We start from the raw sequence: 11,896 nt of genomic DNA, 5'->3' as shown, positions 1-11,896 counted from the left end.
TGTTTTTTTTTAATCATATCAAAATGTATTGTGTTCTCCAGAAACAGTGGTGTGATTACGAGGGCTCTTTTACAGGGCCAGGTACAGACTACCCCCAAAACAGGGTGAGAAGTTTGTAGCAGCTTCTCTGTGAAAACAATTCTAGAGATTGCAGGTGTCTTTATCTGTGTTCTCCCTGACACATAATCAGTGCTCAGAGCTATTAAGAGCTCCTGAGATCCAAATGGGAGTGAGCCAGCATCTGTCTCTGGCTCTCTTTCATCCCTGTGCCTCTGCACTGGAGGGTCAGCTGACACAGCTTTTGGTAGAATTAAAAAAGCCCTTGCAGTAATACTAACAGATTGATTTGGCAGGAAGAGTAGATGTTTTTATTTTAGCCAGTTCACACTGTGACTTTTCAGCAGCAGGTTCTGACCTTTAAGAGGTGTTTTTATATAAGTTAACATCAATCAGCCTTTACATTTTACACAATATGTCCCCAGCAGCCTTTCCCCCTGGAGTGCATTGCTTCCTGGTGAAGGATTTTCTCATTGAAATCTGCCTGTTGGAAATGGCACCAGACACTGACAGATTGAAGGGGATTGCAGTCCCTTCATTAGCCAAGTGTGTTTATACAACAGAAAGAGACAGGTCTTAGAAGTGAATGTCAAAGTGCACCAATCAGCTTTCAACTCCATCTACTTACTGACACACACTATAACTTGTTCAAGTAACTTGACAGTTAACTGTGTTGCTGTGGCCAGTGGGAGTCACGTCAAGAGATATTGATCGACTTAGCTTGCAGCTTCATCACATGCTAGCTTCTCAATGGATTGATCAATTGTATTGGGCTTCATGAAGATGTGATTATTGGTAATCATTTGATTAGTTTACTCGCATACAATACATACTAAATGTCATCAATTTCTGAATAAATAACATTTCTAATCAATGCAACTTGTGATATTGTTAAAACTATTTTCATTTTACTGTATTTATGTATTTGTTATGTGTAATTTCAAATGCCAAATATTGAAACATGTAAATAGCAAAGGGCCACGCTAAGCTAGGGCTTTACACAATGTTTTGTGAAGTGAAAACTTGTAATGTTAAATGATAAATAACAGGAACTGCATTGGAATACCTTTGTGTCCCTACATTAACTTTCTGTGTTGTTTGATACTTGTTTGTAAAGTTTTTTTTTTGTTTTTTTTTCTACAGCATAAACCTAATGATACAGAGACTGAGACAGAACCAGAGGAGAGTTGAGGAATATGAAGTAATCAAGCTGTTTGCGAAACAAATAAACACTGTTTAAAGAAGCACTGAGTTAAACAGCTGTAAAACATTTACATTGCATAGTAAGCAATCTGTAAAGCCACATTATGCATTTACATTGTGCTGTGCATCCTGTGTATGTCTGGTTTATTTCACACAGAATTGCTACCTCTGTATTTCATTAGTTTTGTAGGTTCTTTCCAGAGAATCTTAAAATACAACAAGCACTTATCACGTTGAAAGAGGAAAAGCACAGCAGAGACAGGCAAGGGGAAGTGATTACTTACCGGTTATACTGCAGTTTGAAATTATTTCATAGCACTCCCATTGTCAGCCCAAAATAAGATAATCAGTTCAGGTAATTTATTAGCTCAGGTAATTTATCAGCTCAGAGTGAGCACGACCTGTGAAATAATGGAAGGGGTGGTGATTTTTTACACTTAAATTTTGATGGTAATTATGCAGTTTTACCACACAGCTTTAACATGACCTGCTGGTTGTTACATTAACATGTAGGACGTTCTTTATTTAAAATATATTTTTCTGCCATCTGATAGAAATTCCAAGGTTCTCCACTACAGACACTGTGAGTCAATTGGATATTGACTTTAAAGCAGAGCAACACGGAAAGAAGAGAAGCGCTAATCTAGAGCACTGGGCACCTTTTAGAACATTAGACGATCTTGGCATAATGCAGAGAAAGTGAGAGAGGACTGTTAGAACAATCCTGTGAAGAGGGTCAATGTTCCTCTCAGTGTTCTCAGTGGAACTGCCTTTCAGTCTCCCATAGGTTACCCACAGCGAAAGCATGGTAAAGCATGGTAAAGCATAGGCCAGGTTGGTACAGAACATGACAAACCACAGTAAACTATGGTAATGCATTGTACCGTATAACCATGGGAAAGGAATTGCACTGAAATGTCGTTTCATTGACAGAATGGGCTCAGACATTCCTCCCACCCTCATTTATTGTTGCAGTACTGAGGAGTCCGTATTTCTACACAGCAGACATCACATTAACTCTTACAGGGGTTTAGTAAACTGGAAGTAACAAACTGCTCTATAATATACAGATGTAAACTTTTATTTCTACTTTTAAATACATAGAACAATGACATCTAAAAAAGTGGAGGAAGAGTTGCAAGAAATGGCTATTCACATCCAAATTCTTTAGAGATATGAGTCAGTCAGTACAAAGACATCCTTTGTTTGTGAGGAGTCTCTGTAACCAAGAAAACAAACAACATCAAAAAGATTTACACGCCAGTATATGCAAATAATTCTGTAGCTTATTTATGTATTCATTAAATCTGAATGGCTGAAGGTTCTGGATTCTCAATCAGACTGACATGGAGTTCTCATTACCTGCGAGCACCAAAACCAATATTCCTTACAAAGACCAACCGTGTGAGCAGCATTCTGAAGAGAAACAGATTTTCTACTGATGAGACTTCGCTGTGACAGTGCAGGGCCATTTCAATTACTAAGGCAGCAGCTGCACATCCAAGAACATCTTTATACAAACATCGAGACAGTTATAATCGCATGTGCAAGAGATCTAAGATCTGTCCTCTAAATCACTGCAGGAAGAGCTATTAAAAATTAAAAATAAAAAGTGCTTTGGCTTTTGTGTTCTGTACCACATCATGGATTGTTACTGCTGTGTTTCCTGTTTGACAATGTGGGCAGTAATTCTTACACTATCATCAGTGCACAAGACTTTTTGAAAAGAGCTTTGAAACAAAAGTTAAAGTTATAAGTGAAAAGTTGTCAGGATATTAACAATGAAAAGATAAATTACAGGTACATTATTTAAACAGTTGTAGCAACACGTGGGGATGTGTAACACTATATTTTTCAGAACCCGGCTATTTACTCTTTAAACAGTACATAGACTCACACGTATTTTTTTTACCCTTCTGTGCAATTTACAATCATTCTAAGTACTGGTGCTCCAGTTTCCTCACCTATCCTTGTTATCCTCTATAATAAAATCATTCTGTGGCTCTGAGTGCTCGTGCTCCAGTTTCCTTGCGTATCCCCGTTATCTACTATAGTAAAGCTGTCTTCATCTTACTTTGAAATGGCTTGACATTGATGTTAGTCCATGTGTATGTGTTTCCACTGCTTCAGACTGCTGCCACTACTGTTGAGTACCGATCATTCCTGCCACAGGATGTGCTTTTATCTAGTTTAGCCTCTCTGGGGGTTGTTTCCTTGTGCTTATTACTAGATCACTGTGTATACTCTGCACTGGAGACAGGGAGAGAGTATCCATGGAGACATCCAACCTAAGCATCACCTGATGACCATTTACATCCTAATTTGCTTCTTTCTCAGTTCCCAGAGTAGGGCCAGAGTACAGTGTATATTATAAAATAAGCCATTCCATAATAATGGCTATAAATGTAACTCACAGCAGAGTTGAGCAGTGGGCCAAAAGGGTTTCTGCTCTGTCCTGTAGTTACTGTTGCAGCAGCTGTTTCTATAGTGCAGCAGCAGCAGAACAGTTTCACAGTTTGTCTAATTAGTAAGCTTTTCATTAATATAGGGATGCTATGCAAGAGTGCTGAAGAAACTCAGCGTACTGTCTTCACCTTGTAAACAGCTTCTTATCCAGTATCCAGGGTCCAGATGGGAGGAAAAGGAAGGGATCCACAGCCAGGTTAGCAGGTAGACCAGGAAAGTTGAATGAATGAATTGGAATCATCATGCATAATCCTTACAGTTGTCTAGATTGGCCAACGTACGTGGTGTAATGAAGCTATAACCTTATTGGCTCAGGTGTCTCCAGCTCTATAATTGGATACCCTGCCTGCTCTGCAAGGCCACTACCTGAATGAACCTAAATGAACTTTTCTGGGAAGGTCCTTTAGGAGCTCTTAGGGATGTCTGCATTAATATGATACTGGGCTCATGACAACCTCAGCGCTTGTAAGACATCCCTTATACAAGTTTACCTTCGTAGCAGCACAGCAAAGTGTAGTACATGCACAGTGAATGGATGGTAAAGCATAGGGAAGAATCATTAAGAATAGGGAGTTACGGTAAAACATATTAATAAACATGGCAAGCCAGGGTAAAGTAAACTAAATGCACAGTATAACCATGGGGAAAGCATGGGGAAACTGCAACAATACCACAGGAAACCTTTATAAGGGATTACCAAGTCTTTTCGAATGATTAGGTCTAATCCTAACCCTAGCCTACATGCATCAGAGTTCCTTTCTTGCTGTATCTTTGCATATTCATACTGGGCTGACACCCAGTTCTTTTTATTTTTTTAATTTGTAACCCCTCCAAGCCATGATATTTTGTATCTTATCTGTTCAGAAGCATCTGGACTGGATTGCTTTGACATTTATAGTCGGTCAACTCTGATGCCAGTATGATAATGTCCCCAGTGGCTCAATCAGTTACAAATTAATTCTGCAGCTTTACAGCGGCTTGGGAAAAAAGGTTGTAACATGCAATGAGGAGATGATATTTTGATTATGACGATTACTTTTCTAATATTCCAGTTCAGGCTCATATAGGAACTAAACCCAGAGAGTGGAGTCTGTGGAGATAATGTAGAGAAGTGTAATTATTCACAACAATGCCCATATCCTTGAGTGTCTATTGTGATGAACAGTATAGCACTCAACATGACAATTTCATCTGATCAGTTTCAGTTTTCATTTGTCTATGCAGATGTTAAACCAGATTAAATTGTGAACGATGACTGTCGCCCCACATGCGACTTCTCATCATTGTTCTGACAAGAAAGCCATACAAGGGTACCCCATCAAAACCAAGCTGCTCTCACTGAATGCAATTCTGAGGCTGGATTGCAGCTTGCAGATAAGATAGTAGCTGTACTGTTAGTTTAAACAACAATCCCTCTGCGCTCCGGTAACACTGCACTGCACTGGTGCTGGAAATATTCTAAGTCAGCTGGTCTCAAACTTTGGGACACCCTGTAAGTAACTTGGGTGTGCTGTGTACCTCCCTGATATGCCCCTTTTATTAACATATTATAGAAATATATACATATGCACATTTTGAACATTAAAACATAGCATTCTTAATCAGAGAGATTTTCAAAACACCTCTAAGCAAAATGTTCCCTGCAATTCACTGAGCAGGGAACAAAAATTACCAAAATAAATAAGTGGATCTGGTGTGGTTGTTTCACAACCTCTTGAAGCCTTGTTGTGCACTTGGTTAATTTTCCTTGGCTTACAGTAAGTAACGTATAAGAGTCTTCTTATCGGTCCCTTCCCAAAGAAAGCCATTAGAGAAATTATGCCATCTCAAATTGCCTATTGAGCTTGCAGGAAAGGGAAAGTCTGAAATGGGCATGCTTCAAAAGAGCCATACTGTGAGGCTTAATGAGCCTTAAATGGCTGAAGAGCCATCGACTTGACAGCCCTGCTCTGGAGGTTAGGACAACCCCACCATGCATTTTAAAAGCTTTGTGACAGTAGAGAAAGGTAATAACCTACTCCCTGCAATTGGCTTGCCATGCATTACCTTGTAATCTTATCTCAATAGACTTCACCTAAAGAAGCAATTAGTTTTGTGATTTACTGCACTGGGACAGTGTCACCTTGTGACGGAGTGTCCCCCCCCTTTATTTATTGTTTTGTATTATGATTTGTGTTAATGCGACGGTGAAAGCAGTCCGATATTATTATTTGTAGTATTATTATTATGTATGGTTTGGCCAGACGAGAGAGACGCCGTCCGCCAGGTTATTTTTTTTATTGTTAAATACCTCGTGAGGATGTGTGACTGATCAGCTACTGATTATTTAACTAGCTGACAGCCATGCATCCTTATTTAATCTCATGCAGACTATGGCAGAGGGGTAATAAGGTAATTAATTAATAACTAGTTAACCCCCAGGCCAGAATATAAAGGCCTGCAGCTGTCTGCACCCAGGGTTGTGTGTGTCAGAGGAGAAACGTAAGTCTGTGTAATAAAGAAAACAATTGTTATACGCGCTGGCTAAGACCAGCATGATACTTGTTTTGGTGCTGTTTATTTGTTTGGCCAACGCGACTTTTCGTTTGTGTTGGTTTTGTTTACATCTTTTATTTTCTGCTGATCATTTAATAAATATACTGAGTGCCACGGCTCAGTTTTCACCTGTCAGTCCTTGTTTTGGAGTCTGTGTTCTTCCAGGTCTGACGTCAACACTGCAAGCCCTCCTGGTCACACACCTGTACCTGGGGGCATGGTCGGCTTCAGCCTATACAGATTACATGGCTTTGCATTCCTGTGTCTGACCTGTGCTTTCCAAAGGTCCCTGCAGTGCTCTTTAAAAGAGTTGCTCCCTGCTGTGCTGACTATTTGAGGCTTTTCAAGATAAAGGATCCCTGACACCTCGGGTGAGGTGCGTGCTGCTGGCTCTTATACATATCATTCTTATCCAACCAGTGACACCAGAGCCAGCAGCCTTTGACGTACGCGTGAGTGAGATCATGATAGTTGCATCTTACATATGAACCCTACCAGTAACTAAGTTGTGTTTCTTGCCAGTATAATACCGGTAAAATGGGAATACTCTTTTTAGATAATTTGCCTTTGTGCTGTGCTGTATGTTCGAGGTTCCTTTCCTGTGCAGTAATAAGGACTCATCCAAACAAACTATGTTATTTGAGCTCTTTATAGAACTCATAGACTCAATCTGTGCTTCAAAGGAATGTTTAAGTCTTAGCAACAAGCAAGAGAGCTCCCCATTGGGAGCACAGTCCTGCCCATCAATCATTAGCCTCTCTTAGGCAGATTGCTAAATGCACCCTATTGTGTCAGATTTTAGGCTTGGACTAATATCCACTGAGTGCTGTTTTTATGAAGCTCTAATCTAAAGTGGCACCATACAACCAATCCTGACAGCATTGTTTACCAATTCACAGCGGCTAGGTTTCATGTTTTAAGAGCTTTTGGGCTTGTTTTCAAATCATGAATTCTGTTAACAGCTCCAGACAGAGCAGACGGAGAGTGAGGCTGCAGGTGGAAGTGAATCCCATTGGGAGCCTCTTTGTAGGGAAGCTGCAGGTGGAAGTGAATCCCATTGGGAGCCTCTTTGTAGGGAAGCTGCAGGTGGAAGTGAATCCCATTGGGAGCCTCTTTGTAGGGAAGCTGCAGGTGGAAGTGAATCCCATTGGGAGCCTCTTTGTAGTGAAGCTGCAGGTGGAAGTGAATCCCATTGGGAGCCTCTTTGTAGTGAAGCTGCAGGTGGAAGTGAATCCCATTGGGAGCCTCTTTGTAGTGAAGCTGCAGGTGGAAGTGAATCCCATTGGGAGCCTCTTTGTAGTGAAGCTGCAGGTGGAAGTGAATCCCATTGGGAGCCTCTTTGTAGTGAAGCTGCAGGTGGAAGTGAATCCCATTGGGAGCCTCTTTGTAGGGAAGCTGCAGGTGGAAGTGAATCCCATTGGGAGCCTCTTTGTAGTGAAGCTGCAGGTGGAAGTGAATCCCATTGGGAGCCTCTTTGTAGTGAAGGTGGTTCCAACACTGGCAAGGCATTTTAGCTTTTTAACTGGATAATCAGACCTCCCTTAGTGTTGACATTTCAGAGGAGTCTATTATTAATCAAGCCATTACCCTTATTAACTATGTCACTCTATAGCATATTAAAAATGTCATGAGTTTAGGGGTACCTATCAGTCTTACCGCAGATAACTAATTCATTTTCATGTGATAAATACTGTATATAATTCATTAACCCCGGAGTCAATTGGAGAGGGGGGCACTTCGCTTGTGAATATTAATTTAGGATTGCATTTAAACATTCATCAGCTGGGTTTTCTAGTAAACAGCTATTGTTTTCTGCCAGCCACAGGAAATCGATTCAAAGTAGTGTCTTAACACAGGCTCTTCATAAATCCTGACAGATTGCAAAGGCTCTTTCAAGTGGACTGGAGATCTTAAGGAGAACACTGCAAAGACCACGGGAAAGAGATAAGTGAGCTGTAAGTGTGTATAGCAGGGAGTAGGTTATTACCAAGATAGATGGTAAAAACTTATTCCCTAGATTGTTTATAGCCCTACAGTGATGTTTTAAAGTTTAACATGCAAATGACTTGCATTTATGAATTAACAGTTGATGAGAGGCGCCTCATATTTCACATGTTCTGAGACAGCATGCACATGCACTAGAGTAAGTAATCAGCCTCTCTGCTGAAGAAATGAATTGCATGCTGGCACTGACAGCATCACGTGACCACACTTCACAGCAGGAGGCAGATGGAAATCAAATGAAATTGGTTGTGAAAAGACAGGCCACATGGCAAATACACTGTTTTATATTCCACACCTCCTTGACTGTGTTTGTCTGGTAAGCCATCACTCACAACCCTTAAATAATGAACCTGGAAATGGCAATGAACTAGCCTATTATAACTCTGTGAACGGGCTGCCTACTGTGGACTGACACTTTCATCACTTTAACCTCAGACTCCTGACAGTTCAGTTCACAGCATCCGTGTGGTTTCCATCATGACAGGCAAGGTAGGCAAGTCTGGTCCTGGAGTGTGAATCCATTTCAGGTTTTATAGATATAGTAAATCGTTAAGGGCTTTTGGACCTGGTCAGGGGTTTAACTGTTTCAATTCAATTATTAAGGATGTGGTTGGAATGAAAACCTGGACTGGAATTATTGACATTGCCTCCCCTGGTCTGTACCTTAAGGGCATGCTACTGTGTGTACCATATTGGATAATATTGAAGATTATACAGCCTTCATTGTATTCAGCTACAAACTGGTTTTCAATCGGGCAAATGAAACTAGAAGGCTGTTTGCCTAACACAGCACATCACATGGCCTCTAATTGACAAACATCTCCCTTCTGAGTTCTTCAGAGCATCCTGCTGAATGCAATGAGAGAGGCCAGCGCCACACTCCCCAGCTAAGCATTTTAATCGATTGCTAACAAGCCTCGTCAGACGGGTTTAATTACTAGGGTCTGACAATGAGCATGCACAATGAAATGCAATCTTCAAGCTGTATTCAAGCCTGTAACTCCACAACCCTCTGCCTGAAAGCTTTTAGAGCTTCACAATCGGAGCCCCTGTGCAGTGCTTGTCTTCACACAGTACAGGTAGTTCCAGTAACTAGTGCCAGAGTAGGGATTATTCCATTGTGGGTCCCTCAGCAGGAAGTTATTGTTCTCGAAGAAGCATCCACTGCAGCACAAGTAATTAGGATCCCCTAAATAGCTTCTGGTTTATGACGATCACTTTGCTGCACTCTATTAAACTCATTTTTTTATACTAAGTTAACTTTGTTTTTAAAGAAGCAGACACTGCTACCCACATTTACAGGTGCAGACAGTCAATAACAAATATGCACAAAACAACAATACAAGTGATGCTACTATCATGTATGGTAAATGTATTTTTCTTTTCCCACAAAATAACATGAAGTTATTAATTGCAGGCTTTACAGGGTCGGTGGGTTTCAATAACAAAACAAAGAAGATATTTGCAATGATCCAGTTTGCTCCAACGTGTCATGCTGAACTCGCCCAGGGCACACGGTTTCAGCTGTAACACAGACAGTGCTGGATATGCATTCCTCAGGGGAATAAGTGAGATAAGACCATGCACTTATTAACAGAGAGAGAGACCAAGTACACGGAGCAAATTAGAATTTTTTCTGGCAATTAGATTTGAATTAGTGTCAACACCAATCACTATCATGTATTTAAATGGAGGCATTAGCCAGGCTTTATTTAGCTGCTTCAGAGTGAATCAATGGGCTATCTCAGCATCCTTAATGAGTAAGGTGGCAAGACTCCAGGTTCCAGAGCACATTTGAGTACTGCTGCTCTGTAATTCAATATGAATCCATTATTAATTGTATTACCATGTTAATCTCAGTACAATAAAGTTGATCTGGAGTAAAGATCATTGTGAACCTAGCTCTTAATCTGTCAGAGTTGAGATCGTAAATACACAGAATATAACGATTTCTTTTTCACAGACTTATTTATGAATCATTGAAACTCTTTTTATTGCAATATTAAAAACGTTTCCCTGCCACAGCTCAGTTGCCGTGCATCGCTTGTAAAACGATTCATAAACACGGTACTGCAAGCAAACCTTTTTGAAAGCACTGCAGAATCAGGAAAAGGTATAGCTGCCAGCCTGTACACCTTCATCAATTGCTACCACTCCCCCTCTTAATCTTGACTCCTGTCCAATTCAAACAGCTCTGTAAGTCGCTCAGCACTCAGTTACAGATGATTTTCTGAAGCATTCCTGAAGTGAACGGCAAGGTGTAAAATATATATACATCGACCTGCTCATTTTGCCATTTACCGGAGCTTCAACTAAATGAGCCTCCCTTTGCTTTACCGTGTCGGAGAAGCCAGAGGGAAAATATCATTTCAAAATGCTTCTTAGTGTTCTGCCAGGGAGGTTTCAATTAATAATAAAGACAACGGGCTGTGTCTCATGGTTTAGATAGCTTCAGATACTATTAGCCTGGCACTGTACTTTGTGCTCTGCTGTGTAGCATAGGAGTCTTCACTGCTTCAGTCAAATGACCCCTTAGGTTCTATCTTAAACACATCAGGGTTGTGTCCGAGGAGCTGAGCTTACTGTTTGTGAAAAAAGGAACTACCCTTTACTCCTGATTTCTTTTTTGCTTTCGTTTAAGATAGATAGATGTAGCATTTATGTTTGGATGCGCTTCTATTTTACCTAACAAGGACACAAATATTCCACCATGCTTGTAATGAAAGCATGTGATTACTTGCTAATGTATAAATACTTCAACTGGAAGACTGAGCTATAATACGCAGCTGTCTTTGTAACAAGAGGGAGCCCACACAGGTCAGGTTCCTTTGTGCTGGGTCTTTCAAATGCAACATTATTGCTATACATTTGATGTCTCCTTTTGCAGAACTGAATAATTCTGTTATCTCTCTCTCAATTTGAGCAAGTCAGTCTGACATCAACTGAAGAATCCACCAGCCAAAAATGCATGACAACTGAACTACAAAAATAGATATAAGGATAACACTTTGCATGAAGTGTCTCTAATTGCTGTGTATTTACATACTAGTTACTTAGTAAATACATGTGTGCTTACACATCATTACAATGTTATTATGCATAGTTACAATGGACTTAACGTGCAAGTTATTTCAAATTTTAATAAAAATGTTTATTAAAAAATGCAAAAGAAAATACTTTTTGCATCTCTAACATGAAAACCCTACAAAAAATGAAAAAAGTGCTCTATATTAAAATAATTCACTATATTGTAATAATATATAAGCACTCATATCCCCTATTCCACAGTTCCAGATTGTTCAGTTCTACCAAGCTACACTCTAAGTAACTGCCTGCCTGCAAAAGAACAATTTTAGGATAACAACTAACAGTCTGCGTCTTAAAGAGTTCATTCAAGCATGTCACAAAAATGAAAGAATCTAACCATTCAAATCTGCAGCTGAAGAACTGAATACCAGGCTGGTTTATTAGAACACCCCCAACCCCCCCCCCAGGTCATCCATCTGTCTTGTTCAAACAAATCGGACATAACTTCAAAACCACAGGCATGATAAATGGTTGCTCATTTTTCTATGTTTGACTCTAAATCGTGTTCAGAGACAGCAGTGAAGTAAGAACAGAATCATGACAG

This window comes from Polyodon spathula, chromosome 12 (genome assembly GCF_017654505.1).
Source record: "Polyodon spathula isolate WHYD16114869_AA chromosome 12, ASM1765450v1, whole genome shotgun sequence".
NCBI classification, from domain to species: domain Eukaryota; kingdom Metazoa; phylum Chordata; class Actinopteri; order Acipenseriformes; family Polyodontidae; genus Polyodon; species Polyodon spathula.
This window is presented reverse-complemented; position numbering follows the sequence as displayed.